The sequence below is a fragment of the Scleropages formosus genome, chromosome 10 (assembly GCF_900964775.1).
Source record: "Scleropages formosus chromosome 10, fSclFor1.1, whole genome shotgun sequence".
Lineage (NCBI taxonomy): Eukaryota > Metazoa > Chordata > Actinopteri > Osteoglossiformes > Osteoglossidae > Scleropages > Scleropages formosus.
In genome coordinates this window covers 25,551,559-25,573,164 of record NC_041815.1, presented here as the reverse complement: position 1 = coordinate 25,573,164, position 21,606 = coordinate 25,551,559, and positions in this window count along the sequence as shown.

Below are 21,606 nucleotides of genomic sequence, written 5' to 3'. Positions count from 1 at the left end.
AAGCAACTGTACGGACCACGTTATCAGTTGCACCTTTCTCTTTCGGACATAATCAAGGCTGTCTTTGCCCCCCCAACAAATCAGCTGTGCTCAGGAGCTCCTTTGACCACAGCTCATCTCCTGGAGGTCATGTGGTCCTGGACCCAAATGAGCCAAGTCCCTCCCCCCAAACCCAGGTGCATTCCAGGGGGGAACCCTTACATCCCGGGGCCATTTTGCCGTTTCCCATCCACTGTCCTCTAATCAATTGCGCACATGACCCCCGCATGACTCCGGTGACCTCTGACCTTTCTGCACAATAGGCTCCCAGTGACAAACACCAGTCAATAGCCTCTTTCAGCCGCCGCCTCTCGGCCCTCATCTCGCCAAATGGTCGCCTCATCTCGGCACGCTCGCTTCTCCCTTCATTTTCCTTTGCTGTCTTTTTGTCTCCCTCTTTCCGGCAATCTCCCCTCAGCCGCCGGCGTCCCAATGTTCCCGGGTAATGGCGAAATAAAGAGCCCGCGGCAATGAGAGCCGCGGCAATTTGTTCCCGCGCGGGATCTGCGCCGCCGTGCCCCTGCTCCGCACCCCACGCCGCAGCGCCTGATGAGCCTATTTCGTGTCGTCTGGCGACGCTCATCTTCTTTAATGAAAAACGCAACAATTACCGACGCGCTTTGAATAGCGGCGGCGGCGCGGCGTCCGTAATGAAACGTCTCGGCGAGGAACAGAAAGACTCATTGTCTGTCTGTCCATCCGGCTGCCTCTGTCTACAATCCGTCCGTCCATCCGTCCGTCCGCATTTCTCTCTACATTTCTGTCTCTCTGTCCATTTGCCTGCCTCTTTGTCCACCTGTCTGCTTTTCTCTCTCCATCTCTGTCTCTCTGTCCACGTGTCCACCTGCCTGCCTTTCTGGCTGTCCGCGCACTTTCGAAGCTTCATCACGTGAGCCGCCGCCACAGATACGGTGCACGTGTCTCGCTCGGAGTCACAGACGCCGTCCAACACCGTCTTTCACAGATCCCGCTGAAGATTACATGAGACACTGTGAAGCATCGGAGGCAGCGAAGCGAGGAGCTCTTTCCACGGCGGAGGGCGTCCGGGGCCACTCCCCCCCCCCCCGTCGGCAGCGGCGTGTCTCCATCCGTGTCCACTGACCTGCGAGGGCCGCCTCCGCCGACATCAAACGAGTGCCCCCCTCCCACCGGCAGCAGGGGGTGGGGGATACCTGTCGGGGCGGTTGCCATAGAAACCAGATGTGCGGAGCTCTTCGTTCCGCTTGACCCAGCCGACCTGGACTCTGCAGCCAAGGTTACGTCCCGACACGGTCGGGACCAGGTGCGGCGACGTCAGATCGCAGCCAAACACACACAACCTCCGCCGTCTATGCGGTAGACAAGTGGTGCCGTGACGCTGCCCTGCGCTCAACCATGTCCCGACTCTTCCGGCAGTTGGCGCTGTTGCGCTCCAGTGGATGAGCCGAAGAAGGGACGCTCCCGGCGTACACCCCCTGCCCCCGTCTCACGTGACACCGGCGCCGAGGACCGTGTCTGCGTGGAGACAGCGCGTCAGCTCACACTTTAATAGCTTTTTAAACGCAGACAGCTAGGTGTCAAACGCGCCGCTGTTTAATTAATTTTGTTTGTCCTGCTCCAATTCTGATAGTCATGGGCTGCCGGGCATCCCTGTTGTCAGGCGCAAAACAAAGGGAACACGGGGCGGAGAGGTGCACCCTGGGAAACAACCGCCTTGCTGAGAATGCGGGGGACGGCTCTGCGGCGCCCGGGTCGCTCGGGGGGCCTTGTAGCGCGGTGACATGACACCATCAGCCCCCCAACCCCCGTGGACATGGACAGACACCGTCCCGCTCGCTCGCCTCTTCCATAGGGTGTCAAACTGGTCGAAATGATGGACCGGCACCGACCCTGCGGTTTCAGTGTCTATATTCACTACCCCCTCGTTCCCCCTTCTTACACTGATTTACCCTATTTATACAGTTGGGTAATATTTACTGTATCATTGCAGTGTAAGTACTGCAATAAAGGGTACTGCAGCAGGAGGTATAAGCAGGATTTGAACCCATGTCCGAGTGGAAAGCGGCAGCTCTAACCACCACCACCTTAACCTTCTCAAACCAGTAGTGTCACCTAATATGGGTGTTTAATCAATGTTTTTACCACGCTGCAGGTTTATTATTTTACAAGTGTGTGCGAGCACAGCCTTTTTTAGGTTTTCAATCTGGAAGGTTCTATCGCTTTCCGGTACAGAGAGGAGTCCAGGGTGGTATTTTCTGCGTGGTATGATTTAATTTTTTTAATGTGACGTGGAAAAAAAAGTGAAAAGCATCAGCTAATGAATACATGTATGGAATTTTTCCTTTATAATGTTGAAGCCTGTTCAGTACCTTTGCTGTGAGGTCAAGTGTTCCAGGGAAGTCATTCTAGGGAGAGCGCTTCACACACACACACACACACTGGGCCGATCGTGCAGCGTGGCCACCGGCTCTCTGTTTACACGCTGACTGTTTTACACCCGCTGGGGGGGAGCGTCAGTCGCAATGTTCCCCCCCCCCCCCACTTTTTTTTTTTTTTTACACGACTTTGATTATTCATAGAAAGTGTTAGAAGATGGGCTTTGGGGGGGGGGGGGGGCTGGTGTGAAATAAATAAATAAATAAATAAACAATTACGGCACCCCTGGCTGCACACACCGCGAGGAGCCAATCACCGCGTAGGCCAAACGACTTGGAAACTGTGTGTAATGAGTAGGAAACGATTAGAGGCAGCTCTTGCTAGGCTGAAAATTGACATTAGTAAAAGAAAACTCTTTAGTGGGCGGACGAGGCGCTCTCATTTAGGCGGTAAAAAAAGATGTGGGGGGATGGACGGACGGACGGACGGGCGGACGGACGGATAAAGTCAGCCGCACACAACTGGTTTTGGGGCCCCGTGCAGAAACATCACGTCACGTTTTTCAATCTTACCGCAAGGTTATTCAGCATAATGCAAAATTAAATTATGAGAGTCTGCGAATATTGGGATGGAGGAGTCGTTCCGGAGGTGGTTTATTTGGGTGAACCGCCGGTGACCCGCGCAGTCGACACGCCATGCGTGAAATCCACTGGAAATTAACACCGGGGCCCCCGCCTGGCGACGTGCTTCGCCGCGAATGCAAAGCCGGCCGCCGCGAACCGTGAGCCCCCCGCCGCTTGGGCCCCTGCTCTTCCGCCCGCCGCCGCGCCACGCCGTTCCTCCGCGTCCCTCTTTTCGTCCGCGGCGAATCGCAAATTTCACTCGCCGGTCCGGCTTCCTCGGCGAACCGCCGCGGGGTCCCACGATGCCGTGCGGGAACACATCCCGCCGCCGTCCTGATGAAGAGTGACCCCGGTTGCTGAGCCCTGCAGAGGTGAGGCGTCTCTCACCGGAGGAGGCTGGGAAGGCGGTGCGAGGGAAATAAGGCAGTGCTGAGCGTTGCCCTGCTGTGTGCTTCTGTGTTTGTGTGTGAGAATACTGATCAGTGTGACTGACATCAAGTATGACCCGAGAGTTCCCCTCCGTCCGTCCGTCCCCTACGGAGACATGTCCCGCGGGGTGCCGACTGTCAGGACCTGCGAGACGGTGGATCGGGGTGATCAGAGTCCCTCTGCGGCGAAGCCCAGCATATGGAGGTGTTCGCCGATGGGCGCAGCTGGTGGGGGGTGTTGGATGCTGGGTGACCAGCGGCACGGGAAGGTCCCCCGTCTGCGTTACGGAGAGTCCGTGTCCAGCCTGATTGGCCGAAGCGAGCGGGCGGCACAGGGGTTAGAGCTGGTACCTTTCCGCCACTGCGACAACAGTGTCCTGCTCTCTCTGAGCTCCTGTCCAGCCTGTGACCACGGGGGTCTCCCTGCCGCCGGCACATAAGGGGTTAAGGAAGGGGAGCATTTGAGCGGAAGATGCTGCGAGACCAATTGTGTGTAAAATGCATGAGTTTCAGGCATGCGTGTGAGCGCGCGCCGGCGGGGGAAAGAGCAGGGCTGCGGGCGCCGTCGTACCGTCATTACCGTCGCTGCCCGACGCCGCGCTGCAGATCTGTTTGTTTTCCAAAGCGATTGTGCCGGGAGCTACTAAAACAATCACCGCTCACAGGACCATCACAGACCAGGAGACAGGAGAGGAGGATCCTGGGAAGGGGGGGGGGGGGTCGTGTCAATGTGTGCCTTGAACTGGGCAGGACTTGGTGTGAGTGTGTGAGAGAGCAAAACCTCTGCCGCAACACTTCCACCGCAGCCCGAGGGTTAGCAGTGCAACAATACCTCTTTCCTCCCTTCCCATAATTCCCGGAACGGCGGAGGCCGAGAAGAAGACGGGCGCCGCAGTAATAACGACAATAACGCTGATGATCACAGAGCGAGGCCCGAGGACGGCGGCAGCGCCGGGGCTTCGGCGTCCAGGACGCCACAAAGGATTGCATAATTGAGCCCCTCTGCCGTGTTGGCGGGCACCTCCCTCGCTCCCTCTCCCTCCCTCCCTCCCTCTCGCTCGCTCGCTCGCTCGCTCCCTCGCTCTCTTTCTGGCTAATTTAAAATTTGTCAAACCCGGGCGTCTTCTGGATCGCTGGCCTTTGATATTTTGCGCACTCCATTTGCCACCAACAAGCCGCGGGGCCTCGTTCCTGCTGACTGCGGCACAAGCGCCCGCTCTCCATTTATCTTTCCCCGCCGACTGAATGCTTACTCATTACAGGGGCTCTCGCTGGGTTAACCCCCGCGCCGCTGATGCCCCCTACACCTACCACCCCCCTCCTTCTGCCAAACGTCCGCCACCCCCCCACCAGCTGCCCCACGCAAAGACTGGCTTCAGAGCTGTCCGCCGTCCAATGTTGCGCTGTCTACTGCAGTACCGTCCACTGTCCACGTCTTTAGACCGGATAAAAACTCACAGTATATCTAGTAACCCAACCAGATAACCCAAGAGATATTGAGTATCCCAACTCTATAAATCAAAAAGTATCTAGCACCCCAAATATATCCTAACGACCTGCGTTACAGTGAGTTCGAGCAGGAAAGCTGCTTATTGTAAATAGTTGCATTATGGGAAAAATGTGAATAAAGTATGCAACCGCTGGGGGGACTTAGGGGCAAAAGAAAGGGGTGACCATGTTGGGCAGAGGGAAGAAAAAAGCCTGAGTGATAATAAGCAAGCTGGGATGGTTGGCTTGAAGTGCAGATCCTTGATAGAAAGGAGTCCTTAGACCAAGAGCATTTTTTCTCTATGCGCTGGTGTTCAATAAAATGTTCAGAATGAACGCTGCCTGTGAGTCCTTCTTCACCCCATCCAAAGCCTGAGTGCTGCGCTACAATATAATCCAAAACGTATCTAGTAACCCAATCAGATAACCAAAAAAATACAGTAACCCAACCTGATCAGGGTGGCATGATGGCACAGCGAGTAGTGCTGCTCTCTCACGGTGCCTGGGTGGTGCGAGAGGACGTGGGTTCAGTCCCCGCTCAGTCTGTGTGGAGTTTGCATGTTCTCCCTGTGTCTTTGTGGGTTTCCACTGGGTGCTCTGGTTTCCTCCCACAGTCCAAAGACATGCTGTTTAGGTTCCCCCATAGTGTGTGTGTGTGTGTGTGTTCCACTGATGTATGGATGAGCGACCCAGTGTAAGTAGTGTATCTAGCAGTGTAAGTCACCGCGGTGAATAAGGTGTGTGGGCTGATAACACTACATAGAGTTCATTTTTAAGTCGCTTTGGAGAAAAATGTCTGGTAAATAAAGAAATGTAAATGTAACCTAAAAGACACAAAGTAACCCAACTAGAGACACCAAGAAGTATATAAACCCAACACACTGACACAAAATTACGTAGCAACCCTACTCAGCGTTGGAGCACTGAGCTGGACTGAAGAAAGACCTCACGTTCCTCCCACACGGAGAACGAAGCTCCCCCCGCATCACCGTACGAAGACTTACACGTGTACCTGTCATTGGTTTTCTAGCACTACGCTGACTGCAACAAGAGCAGCGAGGGTGTTTCTACACGCGGAGGAGTGTGTGTCAGTGTGTATCCACAGTGGATAGGTAGGACGTTGCAGTGCGTTCGGATGTACATGCCTTTATTTGCTATATCACATACGTGTGTGTGTGTGTGTGTGTGTGTGAGAGTGATGTGTCTCAGTGCAGTATTATCTCTGAGTGTGAGCACACACATACAAATACAATTTGTGTTTGCGCGTCTATCAACGTCTACCTGTCTGCGTCCGCGTGTGCGGGTGTGTGCGGGTGTGCGCGAACACGCCATATCATCTCCTCGCAGTGTGGTGAGAGTAACCCCTTGCCAGCCACTCCCCGGGGAAACGTGTCAATCTGGGTGTCCACAGATCAATCAGCGCCTGATTATGCTTTTCATTCTCCTGCAATTGATTTTATTCGCAGCTGAAAATAGGCATCTGCCGTCGGGGCTGCGCGTCGGGCTCCGCACCCGGGGCTCTGCGCCCAGGCTGACGGATTGCTTCTGACAGAGATCAATCTCGTGGCTGATGGGCAGAGGGGGTCCGAGAGCCAGCGCCGCATTACTGAGAGCTGTGCTGACACCCCCACCACCTACCCACACACCCACACACACACAATCACCGCAGCTTGTCTCAGACACTCAGACCCCACGATCAGGCTCAAACACAGACACACACACACACACACACACACACAGTGTAGTTTGCCACCTGCCTCCCACCATCGCTCACCACCACGTGGTTCTTCCGGAACCATCCTCTCCCGATGAACGGCAGTCATTTGTCCACCGCGACCGTGTCGCCGCTCCTAGGGGGTCCACAACACCGAGTCTCTCAAGTCACTTACTGGACTCCTGGAAATGAAGACAACGTCCGGCGGAGGAGGTCGAGGAGGACGGTGTGAGGAAGACCTCCCGCGCCGATCTGCAGCCCCCCGACCCCCATCCCGTCCGACTGGCCTCACCTCATCTCACTCAAGTGTCACGGCAAGTGGGGATCGATGTGGCCCGTCAGTCTGCGGCCACCCCCACCCCCCCGGCCGCCCTGCCACCTCGCTTCTCCCTCCCTCCGTCGCTCCATCCTCTCATCACGTGTCGATGTTCTCCAGGGCCTCTCCGGGGGAGTGGGCAATCTTCACAGCGATGAGGCCTCAAATTGAGCAGAAAATAGACATTGACACATTTGCTAATATCATCTTAATCGCCGGACGAGCCGGCGGGGGGATCGTTCGCCGGGCGAGCCCTCATCGCACCCGGGTTGGACTTGACCCCCTGCATATGGGCGCCTGTTCAGGGTCGCTGAATGGCGGCTGTATTTCGTCCACCACGGCGGTCCAGGGGTCCAGCCGTGTCCAAGGACCACCGGGTGCTGCTACGTCTTGCCTCCCGAGGACGCGGGACACAGGAAGGGGAAGGGTCAGCGAGCCCGTGTCCCTTGTGGCGGAAAAGGACGCGTTCCGCAGTCCGGCGTCCCTCTCTTCCTGCGACGTGTTGCTGCCCTTCTGCCTGAAAGAGGCGCAAGTTGGCAGCACGTCCCCCACGAGCCCTGCCCACACGTCCCAACACCCCCCAAACACACACACACACACACACACACACACACACACACACACACACACACGCACACACGCACGAGACTCCAGCCTTTTAATTATCGCCCGATTACCTGTTATATCACCTCGGCTAATGGAGAGCTGCCCCAGGGGAGCCGTCCAATCAGGCTGTCCCGTGCTGTATCGGCGAGCGCCATTTTAGTCATCGCCCAGATTAGTGCTCAAAATTCCTGCGTCTTCGTTCTTCCGTTCGGTTTAACCCCTTCCTAACCACCCTGTGTGCCCTAGCAGAAAAGAATAATTTCTATGGGGGCAGCTTGTAGGGTAGTGGTTTGCTCTTCTGCATTTGGACCCAGGGGTTGCAGGTTCAAATCCCACCTCCATATGTACTACTCTTGAAGAAGGTACTTGTCCTAAATTGTACCAGTAAAAACATTACCCAGCTGTATAAATGTAATAATTGTAGGTAGATGAACAGTGTAAGTTGCTTTGGAGATGTGAAAACCACATGAAAAAAAGTTATGTTATTGTTGGACCTGCATCCTCCAGGAGGGGGGGAGGGTCACAAAATGGAACGAGTTGGGGTGAAAGTAGAGTGAACAGCAGAGTCCTCCTGTCCTGCCCCCATTTCTACCCAGTGACCTGGGGGGGGGCATCTGACTGGGTAAGAAGGGGGGGGGGGTTTATCACTGACTGGTTGACCTGTAGCGATCGGGTGGAGCCGATGTGCCGCATACACCGTGCTACAGGTTCGAGAGGACTGTCCCGGAGAGCAGGGTCCAGGCCTAAATGCCGACTGCGCGCGCGTCTCTTCGAAGCTGAGCGAAGACCGGGTCCAGCGGGGCCCGTCGAGGTGAGCGACTCCCTCCCCCTCCCCGACTCTTAACAGCCTTCCCTACCCATCATCCCCTGCTGCTGCGAAGCTTGACGGCACACGAGGGAAGTGGGCTTTGCCACGAATCCGGCAGCGGCGTTACATTTCTGAGCGCGTGCCAGAACGGCTCCGCCGCGGAGTCCCCCCTGTTCCGCCGGGCTGCACGGCGTCCCCGGCAGGGCGATTACTCGCCGCCCCCGGGCCGAACACGGACACCCCTGACCCGTGCGCCTATCCCCCTCCCCCCCCCCGCCTCCTCTCCCGGGGTGCGGACGGTTCGGGAGCGGCCGAGCGGCGTGACGCCCCGGGTGCCAGGAGGACGGGGGCGCTGTCAGGGAAAAGCTCCTTACGGTTTCGGCGCCGGTTCGCTCGCCGGGGAGCAGGGGCCCGGCAGCGCGGTAATGGAGGCGCAAATAAAGCTGGGCGCCGAGACGACAGGAGTGTCCCTAACACTCGGCGGCGGCGCGCTTCAAACGGCAGCGGCGGAAGAAAGCGGAGCGGGCCCTGGAGAGATGCCAGCTTCCCAAGGTAGAGCACAAGTATCTTTAGAAGCGGGCGTCTTGTTAGCTAATACATTACACCAATCAGGACGAGCTATCTTAAGCTACAATTAATCTGCACCCTGGCACGCGCTGATAGGACAGCAACATGCTGTTTCTTAATTAAAAGCAAACGGATTAAAAATGATTAATAACGGTATTAAATATTCTCATGGACTACAAGCATGGGGAATCTGGCTTTCTTACGCAGGCTTAAAACGAAGAAGTCATTAACGCACTCGCAATCTTCATAAGCCAGAGCTTCACTTTGTTTGGATCAGAAGTTGCTTACCTCATGAATATGCATTTCCCTATCAAGTTTAGTCAAAAAGGCATCGCGCCCGCGTTCCGTGGCTCTGGAACTTGTTGACTTTTGATTTATACGTTTCCCGGTCCCTTCATCCCGGCGTCTCCGATAGCGGCCCGTTCCTGGCGGGGGTTCGACCCGGGAGCCCGGACGGAGGGGGCCGCCGGCAGCGACGCGTGGATTTAACCTCGTCCCGCGACGCGTCGCTGCCACGCCGCTCACCTATATTCAAATGAGCCGGCGCCATTTTTTCCTCAAGCCGGGTGCTGGCTGCAGGGGCACGGCGGCGAGGAAGGACGAATCAGCGGCCAACTGGGGGCTGCTGACGGAAAAGCCGCTGTCTGTGTGTCGCCGGGGCGCTTGCGACGATAAAAAAGCAAAAATAAACATAATAAACCGCACGAATAATCAAATGCAAAATCCAAAATGAACACGAGGAAAATCGTTTGTTTGCAGGTTTGTAAACACGTGAATCACAAATATGTGTTCGCCCTGCGTGTTTCAGTGGCTCTTCCGCGAGGGTAACAAACCGTAGGCGAAGCCGAGGGTCTGATCAAAAGGAAACAAGTTTATGGATACATTACAATAGGCTTCAACCCAAAATAACTTACAAATATACCGGTTCGGTTTCTTTAGTCGTCAGGAATCACTCGTCGGGGGTCGTGGCGATCCAGAGTCTATCCTGGACACGTAGGGCATGAAGAAGGCTACATCCTGCAGGGGGCGCCACACCATCCCAAGGCAACACATACAATAATTTTCCACATTATAAGGTTATAATTGATATTTAAATAAACGTGATGTTAGAGCAGCCAGATTTGGATCCAGGTTCGAATCCCACTTCCTGCTGTAGTACCATTGAACGGTTAAACCCTTGATGGACCTGTAGGATACAGCAATGCCACAGGTCCCTGCCCTGAGCAGTTCTTTTCCACCCCCCCCACCCCTCAACAGGGGGTCTTCCCATCTCTGGGACAGCCTTCCCTGATTGTTCGACGCTGGTCTTTCAGTCTCGCATCAACTCACGCACCTCTTCCTACTGTCATGTGACATTTCAACAGCATCCAGTTTTCCTCCTTATTTCTGAGGGCCCAATGTGGATTCATTTTCCTAGTGTCACAAAGGTGTCATTCAATAGCTCTCCGAGTGGGGACAGGTCTCTTTCCCTCACTGGTATTCCCAGTCTCACAATACTTTGTGCAGGGGATGTGGCTACTATGCAAGGTACTTAACCTCAACTAATACTGTAAGTTACCCATTTAACCAATGCTACTTACTACAATTTATAGAACTGGGTACTTCCAGTGGCTCAATTTAGGGTGATTACCTTGCTCAGGGGTACTACAGGTGGAGGTGAGATTCAAACCTGCAACCTTTAGTCCATAGAGATGCTCTATGCTACCAGCTGCCTTCTTTACAGAGTTGTATAAAGGAGTAAAGAACTGTACCTGCCAGCATAGTGGCAAGAGCTGCTGCCTTTAGATGCAGTGGTCATAGGTTCAAAGCCCACCTCCTGCTGTAGTACCTGTGAGAAAAGCGCATAAATGAGCAGATCAGCTAAATGAATAAATACAGTTTTTGAGGTTTAATTACTTAATTCTAGGGAATCAAGGCAGGACCCCCCCCCCCCCCCCACACACAACCTCACTGAACCCATGTCCATCTGGGGATGGGGTGCTGGCCATGTGTTTCTGCCCACTGATGGAGGAGGAAGGGAATTAAGAACAGGCTTCTCTGTTGTCACCTCTGAAGAGAGTGTGTGTGTGTGAGTGTGAGTGTGTACGTACTGGGGCGTGTTTTTATTCCAGATCCAAATGAAAACAGGTTCCAGGCGGTCATGACAGCAACTCTGTTAAGGAACCAGTTACCAAAGAGCTTTTCAAATTGATTTCATCTGCGGCGTCGGCAGCACACTGCTTAGGCCTTCTTCTCCCAGGGCTCCCCCCGCCGGCGGCCAGACTCCCATCAGCCCCCGTTTGTGTCGGGGAAGCGCGGTGGGGAGATGAATAATAAGGAACTTTGAAATCATAAAAGACGGGAGCAGAGATAAAGATCGGCTCGCTCGCTCGTACGTTCGCTCGCTCGGAGATTGTTCCCCTCTCGACACCAGTCATCAATCACGGGAGGATTAACGGTCCACACACACACACACACACACACACACACACACACACACACGTGCACACACACGCGTGCCCGGAACCCTTGCTGGCTGACGATGGCACGGGATGGCGCTATTGGCAGTAAAAAGCCGAGGGCCTCTGGTCCAAAACCTGAGTGACGTCCAGCGATGACGCACAGCTGCTTTGGCAGGTGTTTGATGTCCACGCCCTGTCTCAATGGGGACTCATCCTAACTAAGCAGACCTACCTGTCCAGCAATACCTGCGAGGAGGTGCACTGCCGAGCACAAGTGATGGGTCCGCTCCTACCGTTCTGGAGAACCTTCAGCTGTACGGGGACCCCATACAAGCGGATCAACAGGCGAGAGCGCTGCCCCCTGCCGGCTCCTTGGTCTCACTCCCGATGCGGATTAACACGTCTCAGCCACGTGCTCTCACTCCACCTCTTGCGTCCTTTCAGGTGGGCGCAAGCTCAGCCGGAGGCGTTCGTGCACTCTCATCAACCACCTCCCACGGCATGTTCTGCCAGCTCAGGACTATGACCTGGTGCCCATCCTGTCTGCTGCGGACGGCTGGAAGAAGGTGCTGGGTTTGGAAACCGGAGCCTGCGCTGCTGTCAAGGGGAAACAGGAGAAGAGTTCTAGATGAGAAGAGAAGCACGGAGTGCGTTTCCAGTTGAGAAAGTCTGAGAGGACAATGTTATTCGATTAAAAGTGCAATTGCACATTACAGGTGGCGTGATGATGCGCAGTTCCAGGGTGCTGGGGTTCGAATGTGGCTCAGCCTGTGCAGAGCTGGCGTTTTCGCCCCGTGCCTTTCTTCGTGGCGCTATGGTTTCCTCCCACGGTCCGAGCATGTTTCATCGGTGCCTCTAAACTGCTCCGAGTGCGTATTTGTGTGAGCGATGGCCCTGCGATGGACCGGCGTCCCATCCGAGTTATACCCTGCCTCACAGCCTGCATTTCTGGTATGGGCTTTGGTGCACCACAACCCTGCACCGGAAAAGCGGTTATTAACAATGAATGAATAAATGAACAATACACTGTATGCTTTATGGAAAGGTATGAAAAGTTTTCAGGTCTTCAGCCAAAACCCAACATTAGATAAAGGGCACCCGAGTAAATAAATGTAACATTTATTTAATGAGCAAAGTTATCGAACACCAACCGGCACTGTGTGAAAAGGGACCTGGCCCTTATTGTTAAGTGGTTGTGTCACCTTTAGCTGCAATGACCGCAACCGAACACTTACAGTTGATGACGAGTCCTTCACATCGCTGCTGAGGAATTTAAGCGCTTCTATTGCAGTTCCTTCCAGAAGTGCCTTAATCCAGAAACGCTCGTAGGTTTTTGAACCTGAGCTCTTGGGTTCAGGTCTTGCCCCAGCATCTCTATCGACTATCGTCTATCGATCGTCCGGACTTTGACCGGGATACGCCAAAACGTTCATGTAGTTTCTTCTCAACCTTTCTGCCGTTCTGATGTCGACTTGTGTTTATACTTAGGGTCTTCGTTTACCGTGCTACATAACACAAATACAGATGCTCCTCGACTTACGATTTTTCGATTTTACGACGGTGAGCTGGCGATAGACATTCGGCAGAAATCGTACTTGGAATTTTGAATTTTCCCCGGGCAACCGATACGCGGCGCGATACTCTCTCGCGATGCTGGGCAGCGGTGGCAAGCCCATAATGACCATCACATGCATGCCAGGCTATGAAGTTTGGTAGGTTAGGTGTATTAAACGCAGTTTCGACTTACGATGGGGATAGATGTGTCTAGCAGTGTAAGTTACCTTAGCGAATAAGGTGTGTGGGCTCATAACACTACATAGAGTTAAGTGGAAGTTGTTGTGGAGAAAAGCGTCTGCTAAATAAATAAATGTAAATGTAAAGTAAATGATGGGTTTTGTGGAATGCAACCCCATCGTAAGTCGGGGACCACCTTGTACACATCCGTTTCGACTCGCAGATGGATGACCAGACGTATATTAACTCATATACACATACTGTACACACGCTTAATAGAAAATTGCGCAACTTCAACATGTGAAATAAACATAAAACCACACGGAAGGAAACCCCAACAGCACAACTTCCGAAAACCACCGAAAATGCCATTAACATCATCAGGAACAGTCGTTTTATAAGCCCGAGAGAATTCTATCTACGTCGCGGTGCGGCGCCCGAACCGAAGCCTGTATCAAAGTGGAAAGATTTGTACGGTGTTCATCGAAGACGAGCCCCCTAACTTATAGGTTTAAAAAAAGCGAAAGAGAAAATTGAAAGTGACAGGATAAAGAGGAGTACATTTCACTCTTAAAAAAAGGTGCTTGTGCTTTTGAGTGGGGTGATAACAATCTGGACATCAGTAAGTGCGGCGGATTGATTGAGAGGGTGGTGCGCGTGCAGATTAAAACGACCTTAGAAGGAGCACTTAATTGATGATCAAAAGCGGCAGGTGTAAACAGGCAGCGTGCCGACGCGAGCGAGGCGCCGGGCCGGACCCGAGGGACGGGGGAAGGGCTCCATATCAAAGCCCGCGCGGAGGCTGGAGAGGGTCCATTCAAACCAGAACCCTTTCATAGTGACCCTGGGGTGAGGTGCAACCGGACCCGCGCCTGCGCCGACGCCCACATGAAAGCACGGGTCGGGACCACGGCACCACAGAGCGCACAATGAGGATACAAGCAGAGAGAGAGAGAGACGGGCAAGTGATCGTATACATGTACGCACAAACGCCCACAAGAGCAGGAGCTCAATGAGCTTGGGAGACATACATAGAAAGAAGTGCATGTGTTCTCTGTCACACACGCGCACAGACGCACAGACACACACACGCACGCCAGTGTGAGGGTACAAGATATTTTCATTCGACCACAAATTATAAATAACTGATCGTTCTCTGGAGGGCGCGCAGTGGCGTGGCAGGTTTGGCCTTTGCCTGCTCTCTGGTGGATCTGGGGTTCGAGTCCTGCTCGGGGTGCCTTGCGGCGGACTGGCGTCCCGTCCCGAGTGTGTCCCCTCCCCCTTCAGCCTTGGGCCCCGTGTTGCCGGGTTAGGCTCCGGCTCGCCGCGACCCCACTCAAGGCAAGTGTGTGTGTGTGTGTGTGTGTGTGTGCGTGTGCATGCACATGCATGTGTTCTATGCAGGGTCATAGTGATCCAGTCTAACCCAGAAACAGGCAGGGAGCGGAAGCCTAATCTCTTGCAATCTCACACACACTAAGGGCAAAACAAATTCACCTAAAAAACATGTCTTTGGACTGTGGGAGGAAACCAGAGCACCTGGAGGAAACGAACACAGGGAGAACATTCAAACTCCATAAAGACTGATCCAGATTCAAACCCATGTCTAAAACCATAGCTCAGGAGCTTTGAGGCACCGGTGCTACCTGCTGTGCCAACCTAGTATGAATATGTAAAATACACAACTGTACAGTAACTCGAACATTTCTTGCACGTTTGTAAGTTTTTACATCTGAAAATGTTGTGCGACATGGATACACAGTCATGTTATTAAATAACCCATCTGACTAAAGCGAACCTTCGGTTGCCATGGTGTACGGGAAGCTGACTCCCCGTTACAGTGCCGAGCCGTGGGGGGTGGCTTGATTATGGAGATGTTGTTTGTTTCAGATGAATTAGAGGAGAGATGAGTGCCTGTTGAGAAGGCTGTAGGAGTGAGACAGCTAGGCCAGAGCGGCATGGGCTGCTGGGGTTCCAAGTGCACCCGCAATAAGTGCTGCTCCGCCCCCTCCCTTATTGCCCCATCCAATGCAGGTGATGCTAAATCTAATTAATTAAAGGTCAGCAGTGCTGCCTTTGTTTACTGCCTTACGGATGAAGTGCCTGGGATTGGCGCCGACTGGTCGCTGGTCACTCTGTTGCTTCTTAGGGCCCATTTCCCTGCTCAGAGAAGTGTGTTTTACCATAGTACTGCACTTCTCGCTGTAAAGTTTGCCTCCTGTCATACCTTTGTTAACTCCACCAATCACCTTTTCCATGGAGGGAATAAAACACTGATTTTCAGTGCATTATCAATAACCGTGCATCCACTGCAGAGTCACAGCGGTCCAGAATCCTTCCCAGAAGCGTGGAGTGTGAGGCAGGGTTCATCCTGTCAGTCACACACACACACTCATTCATTCGAAAAAAAAAACACACACTATGGGCAATTTAGAATTGCCAGTTTCTTTGAAACACATGCCTATGGACTGTGGGAGGAAACCAGAGCACCTGGAAGAAACCCGCAGGAACATGAGGAGAACACGCAAACTCCACACACTATGAACTGGGACTGAAACCATGTCCAAATACACAGTCCAGGTGTGTTTGTGAGGCGCAAATGCTACCTGCTGCACCACTGTGCTGGCAGTCTTCAATCATTATGAATTTTTTTATTCATAAAAAATTTACCTCCACTTTTAACCTAATGTCTCCCCTGTATTGAACAGCTGGTAGCCTAGTGGTTGGAGCTACTGCCTTTGGACCCACAGGTTCGATCCCCACCTCTGGCTGTAGTACTCTTGAGCAAGGTACTTACCCTAAATTACTCCAGTAAAATTACCCAGCTGTAAAAATGGGTAAATAATTCTAAGCTTGTAATATCAGTTGCCTTGGAGAAAAGTGGATAGGGGGTGTGGTGGTGCAGTGGATTGGACCACAGTCCCGCTCTCTGGTGGGTCTGGGGTTCGAGTCCCGCTGGGGGTGCCTTGCGACGGACTAGCGTCCCGTCCTGGGTGTGTCCCCTTCCCCTCCGGCCTTACGCCCTGTGTTGCCGGGTTAAGCTCCGGTTCCCCGTGACCCTGTATGGGACAAGCGGTTCTGAAAGTGTGTGTGTGTGGAGAAAAGTGTCAGGTAAATACATTCATTTTTTTTTTTTTTTTTTTACTTTAAACTTACCAAAAAAAGTAAAGTTTTAAAGTATTTAATGTAGCCTCACAATAATTAAGTCTGAGAAGACTCAAAAATGCAATGTTATACAAAGAGAGAGAGTACAGATTGACATTAAAGCACACTGATTATTGTTTAACAATGAACACTGGAGTTTGCACATTCTGATGAAGTCTTAGAATTTGGACTGAAATCTCAGCGCAGCTTTATAAGTGACACTCACCGGAGTGTGAAAGTATGGTCCGAAGCGTGCGATTACTGGTTCAAGTTTGAAAATAAAACAGTATGTTTCGCATTATATGCGTATACAGTTTGAGAAAGATTAATGAAAACTATACACTGAAATATTAAACTCCTAGAACATACCGGACAATGACATGATAATATACGCTGGCGCTGGAAAATATTTAAACATAAGAAAATATAAAAAAATTTATATCTAATGAAAATTAACTTCAGAAATTTTAGAATTTACATCCAAGTGTGAGTGTGCAGCATTAAACAACATAACTGAATCTGCTACAATAATATTTCTGTAATAAACGCATGCTTCCTTTGCTCCGTAATATCATGCACGTTGACTCACCGTATCAGTGCAGGGTAACTAAAACTTTCTCCGGTCTGTTTATTTGTGGATAACACAGATTTATTGTGAGACTCGAGCCCAACGTGCACAGGTACTCTGAGCATTAATTTGTCACTGTAATGCAGAGCGATCTGAAACTGGCTATGTTCATACAGTTCAATATTTCAGTGGAAGAAACCTGATGCAATTAGGCACTCGGAGGCGGTGGGATGGGATACGTCCACTGTTGGGGGGGCGGCAGGGCCTCTGAATGGGCCATCCTGACACACCGCGGCACCGGAAAAGGTGCCCGACGGACGCGTTATGTACATACGGGGCTGGTGATCCGACCTTCTGTTGCACTGATTTCCACCACATGGCCACTACTGAGGTTCACACTGACACAAGAAGACACAACGCAAAGTCAAAAACGGCAGCGCACGGAAAACACGCTGAAAGGACCCGGGGAGAGAACTCAGAATTAACGCTTTTTGCCATGAAAATTAGAGCCGATTGCGTCTGGGCTGGGGGTGTGGTGGCGCGGTGGGTTGGACCACAGTCCTGCTCTCCGGTGAGTCTGGGGTTTGAGTCCCGCTTGGGGTGCCTTGCGATGGACTGGCGTCCCGTCCTGGGTGTGTCCCTTTCCGGCCTTACGCCCTGTGTTACCGGGTAGGCTCCGGTTCCCCGCGACCCTGTATGGGACAAGCGGTTCTGAAAACGTGTGCGCGCGCGCGCGCGCGTCTGGGCTGCCGACAGCGTGTCTCACGCAAGGCGTCATGAAGAGCACTCGGCTCTGGCTGGCATCCTGACCAGCGACCGTGGAGCACGTTGTTTGTTTGAACGGGTCGCAAGCACATCGGCTGCTTCGCGCGCACAGATGAGTGACTGCTTGCGCAGAACTGTGAATATAGGGTGTTGTGTCGAACCCCGGGCGCTGCTGGGCCTTCAGGGACGGGGTAAGACTGCCTTTATCTATACCGTGGTGAACGTAGTCAGGTAAGCCTGGGCTGAGAATGCGAGCCAGCAAGTTTCAAAACTGTTAAGGCTGTCTCGTAATCTGGAGTTTCCAGGTTCAAATCCAAGTGACCTCGGCAAGGTACTGACCCTGAATTAATACAATAAAAAATACCCGGCTGTATAAATTACTTTATAATTGTATATTCACGGGTTCAAAAGTCGTCTCCAGCAGAATTTTGCTGTTGATATTGGCATCTTAATATCACCTCCCTACCGTGGTGGAGCCTTTGGCACAGAGTTCCTCATAAGCCCAATGCAAACAGAGCATTGGTTAATGGGACAAAAGAGGGTAGAACATACATTTACACATTATATCTATTTATATATACCGTTTGCATTTATACATTTCACTGCCAAGGCCGCGATCCAGTGAGCCTTCAGGGCATTTACCGCTAATTTGGTGGTCTCAGTAAAACATCTTAAAAGATTGTTCCTTCCCAAGAATCGCATTTGTCCAATGTATTTTTAAAGCAGAATAATTTATCAACGTGTCCCAAAGGCAAATTCAAACAAATCCACACATAAACTAGGTATTTGTCGCATTCTGTAACACATTCAATATGTAATCTTTAACAAATATTTCATTGTCACAGTGCCCAGAATCTACAAAGCACTGTTGACATCATGAAATAAAAGCTTAAATCAATTTAGCTGCCTTCCTTTAAATAATAAAAACCTGTGGAAGTTGTACAAAAAAAAAAAATCAATAATAATAGAAGAATAAAATTGGTCAGAGCGACTGCCTTTGGACCCAAAGGTTGCAGGTTCGAGCCTCACCTCTGGCTGTAGTACCCTTGAGCAAGGTACTTACCCTGAATTGCTCCAGTAAAATTACCCAGCTGTATAAATGGGTAAATAATTGTAACCTTAACATTGCAAGTCGCTTTGGAGAAAAGCGTCAGCTAAATGAATAAATGTAATAATAATAATAATCGTAGGAATTTATTTATTCCTTTGCTACGGCACCACAGAATACAACACACAAGCCGCAACACGCTGGACTCGCTGTGCTTGCGAAGCGCCCGAGCGTTCACGTTTCTCTCTCCGTGGGATTTCAGGGGGGACTTTAGATGCCGTTATTAGTCCAGAATTAGCCCGGGCCTGAAGCATGCCTGAATATGCCGCCGCAAAATCCCTGGATTTCATTTCAATTTTCATATTTTCACATTAATTTACATAGCAATGAAGGGGATTCTCACCTGGAGGTCAAAGAGGACGCGATCCTGATGGAGCAGGTCGATCTGGATTACAGGGGGGCTCTTCTCCGGGAGCAGCGTTCGCACAAATTGGCCTGGTCCGGGTGAGTCGTGCAGGGAGTCCACCTTGTAAGGTCGTGTTCCAAGCCTTCGCCACTCGTGCCGAAATAACTCGGTAGCTAGCAGATAGCAATTTAATACTGAAAATAATAACACGTCACCTTTACGCGCCCCCGTAAAAGTACCATAATTCAATTTCAATAAAAGCTTTATTCAAAACCGTCATTTAATACCCCGGGCTTTTGTTTGCATTGTGGAATAAATACCATTTTATACTGTATACGGCAACTGTGTTACAGCAATATTTCTGGATGACATATTTGACCAGCCTCAGAAGTCCAACATTACCAAGAACTAATTGAATATTCACATTCTGTTCACTGTAACCCACAATACGAGTTTACAGGAGCAAATTGCCTCACTGGTTGTGCGTGTTAAAAATGCACTTTTTTCCACCGGTGAAAAGAGATGCTCAGTACAGTGCTGTGAGCACGTCTCCACGTATGTCACATTTTCACTGTATTTGCTGCTTTTTGACATTGAATGAGATCAGATCTTTCGGGTGGTTCTAGTAGAATATGGCTGGAACCTGAGAGAGGACAAAAAAAATGACACCAGTATTGTTTTTATCATTTTCTTGGTGTCAAAGATAATAAACAACATGGCCATAGGTGTGGAAAAAGTAATTGTCCTCTGATTTTAATAAACAATTAAAGGGATAGTTTACCAGCACAGTGGCACAGCAAATAGTGCTGCTGTCTCACAATGCCTGGGTGGTGCGAGAGAGCATGGGTTTGATCCCCACTCAGTCTGTGTGGGTTTCCTCTGGGTGCTCTGGTTTCCTCCCACAGTCCAAAGACATGCTGTTCAGGTTCCCCCGTAGTGTGCGAGTGTCACAGAGAGTGTGTTTCACTGATGAGTGACCCAGTGTAACTAGTGTATCTAGCAATGTAAGTCACCGTGGTGAATAAGGTGTGTGGGCTGATAACACTACACAGAATCCATTTTAAGTTGCTGTAAACAATCGAGCCTAATCTGGATCAAACCTGTCCAATATAATTTTCAACTGCTTAAACCCTTACCAGCAAAAGTCATCTTAGCAAAACAGAGATTCACACAGGCACATTGCAACACCCTCAAAGGAAAATCCAACGTGGCCAGGGTCACACAGCCATTTCTAAGACTTTACACCTCAAACAAACCACGGTCAGATCCATTCTCATAAATCGGGCAAAGTTTGCAACAATGGTGAATCTACCTAGAAGCGGACAATTCCCCAAAACATCTCTACGAGTAAAATGTAAAATCATTAATGAGCTCAAAAAGAACTCAGAACATCCAGGGAACTGCATTCCTCTGCTGCATCAGCTCAAGCCTGTGTTCATGGCTCGGAGAACATGTTTGCCGTAAAGCACCTGGGCGTCCTTCTGTGGACTGATGAATCAAAAGTAGACCTTTCTGGATGACATGGGCCCCGTTATATGTGGTAAGAACTTTCTGCCAGCAGTCAAGCATGGTGGCGGCAGTGTGATGCTCTGGGGATGTTTCGCTGCCGCAATACCTGGTTGCCTTGGTATCACTGAAGGAACCATACTTCCTCTTTGTTTCAGAAAATTCTAAAGCAGAATGTCAGGCCATCAGTCTGAGCTGAAGCCGAATCCCAGCTGGGTCATACAGCAAGGCAATAAACTCAAACATACAAGCAAGTCAATATCGCAATGGCTGCGGGAGAAAGAAAATAAGTTCTGTAATGGCTTAGTCAAAGTTCTCACTTAAATCCAAGTGAAATGTTGTGGCAAGACCTGAACAGAGCTCTCTGTGCTTGAAAACCTCAAAATGTTGAGATAAAGTGGGCCAGAATTCTTCCACAGTGAGACTCTTGTCAACCGCAATAATTAGTACTTAGTTGCAGTCATTACAGCTAAAGGTGGCACAACCAGTTAGACTATGAAGGGGCAATTACCTTTCACACGTATGACTGTACATTTACATTTCCTTCATGCAAGCAATACTGGCATCACTTTCTCCTCTCTCGGGCTCTATTAATAAGAAACGATCAAATTTAATGCTAAAAAGCTGCAAAAACAAAGGAATTAGCGAAGGAGCATAAACCTTTCAGTACGCTGCGAACGTGTGGGGCACGAGGAAAACTTAGAGCCGGTAAACGTTGGAGGGGATGAGGAAAGTTACTCTAAATGTGTGGGGGGGGATGAGGAAAGTTACTCAAATGCCGTAAAGCCTTTTATAAAAAGGGAGCCATATTAAATGAGCTTATGATTATCGGGTGGAAAGCAATGCCTGACTCCCTATTGTGGCTGGATTTGTGTCCCACTTAAAATGAGCCGAACACAAAACTTGTTTGTATACAACACAGCGGTCCCTGCAAGCGCATTTAGGCCGCAAGCAGATCCACACTTGGCTCCTGCCTGGAAAAGTATCACGCGACTGGGGTAGGGGTGGGGCGGGGGGAGCAATTCCCAGTTAATGGGCTCCTATATACAT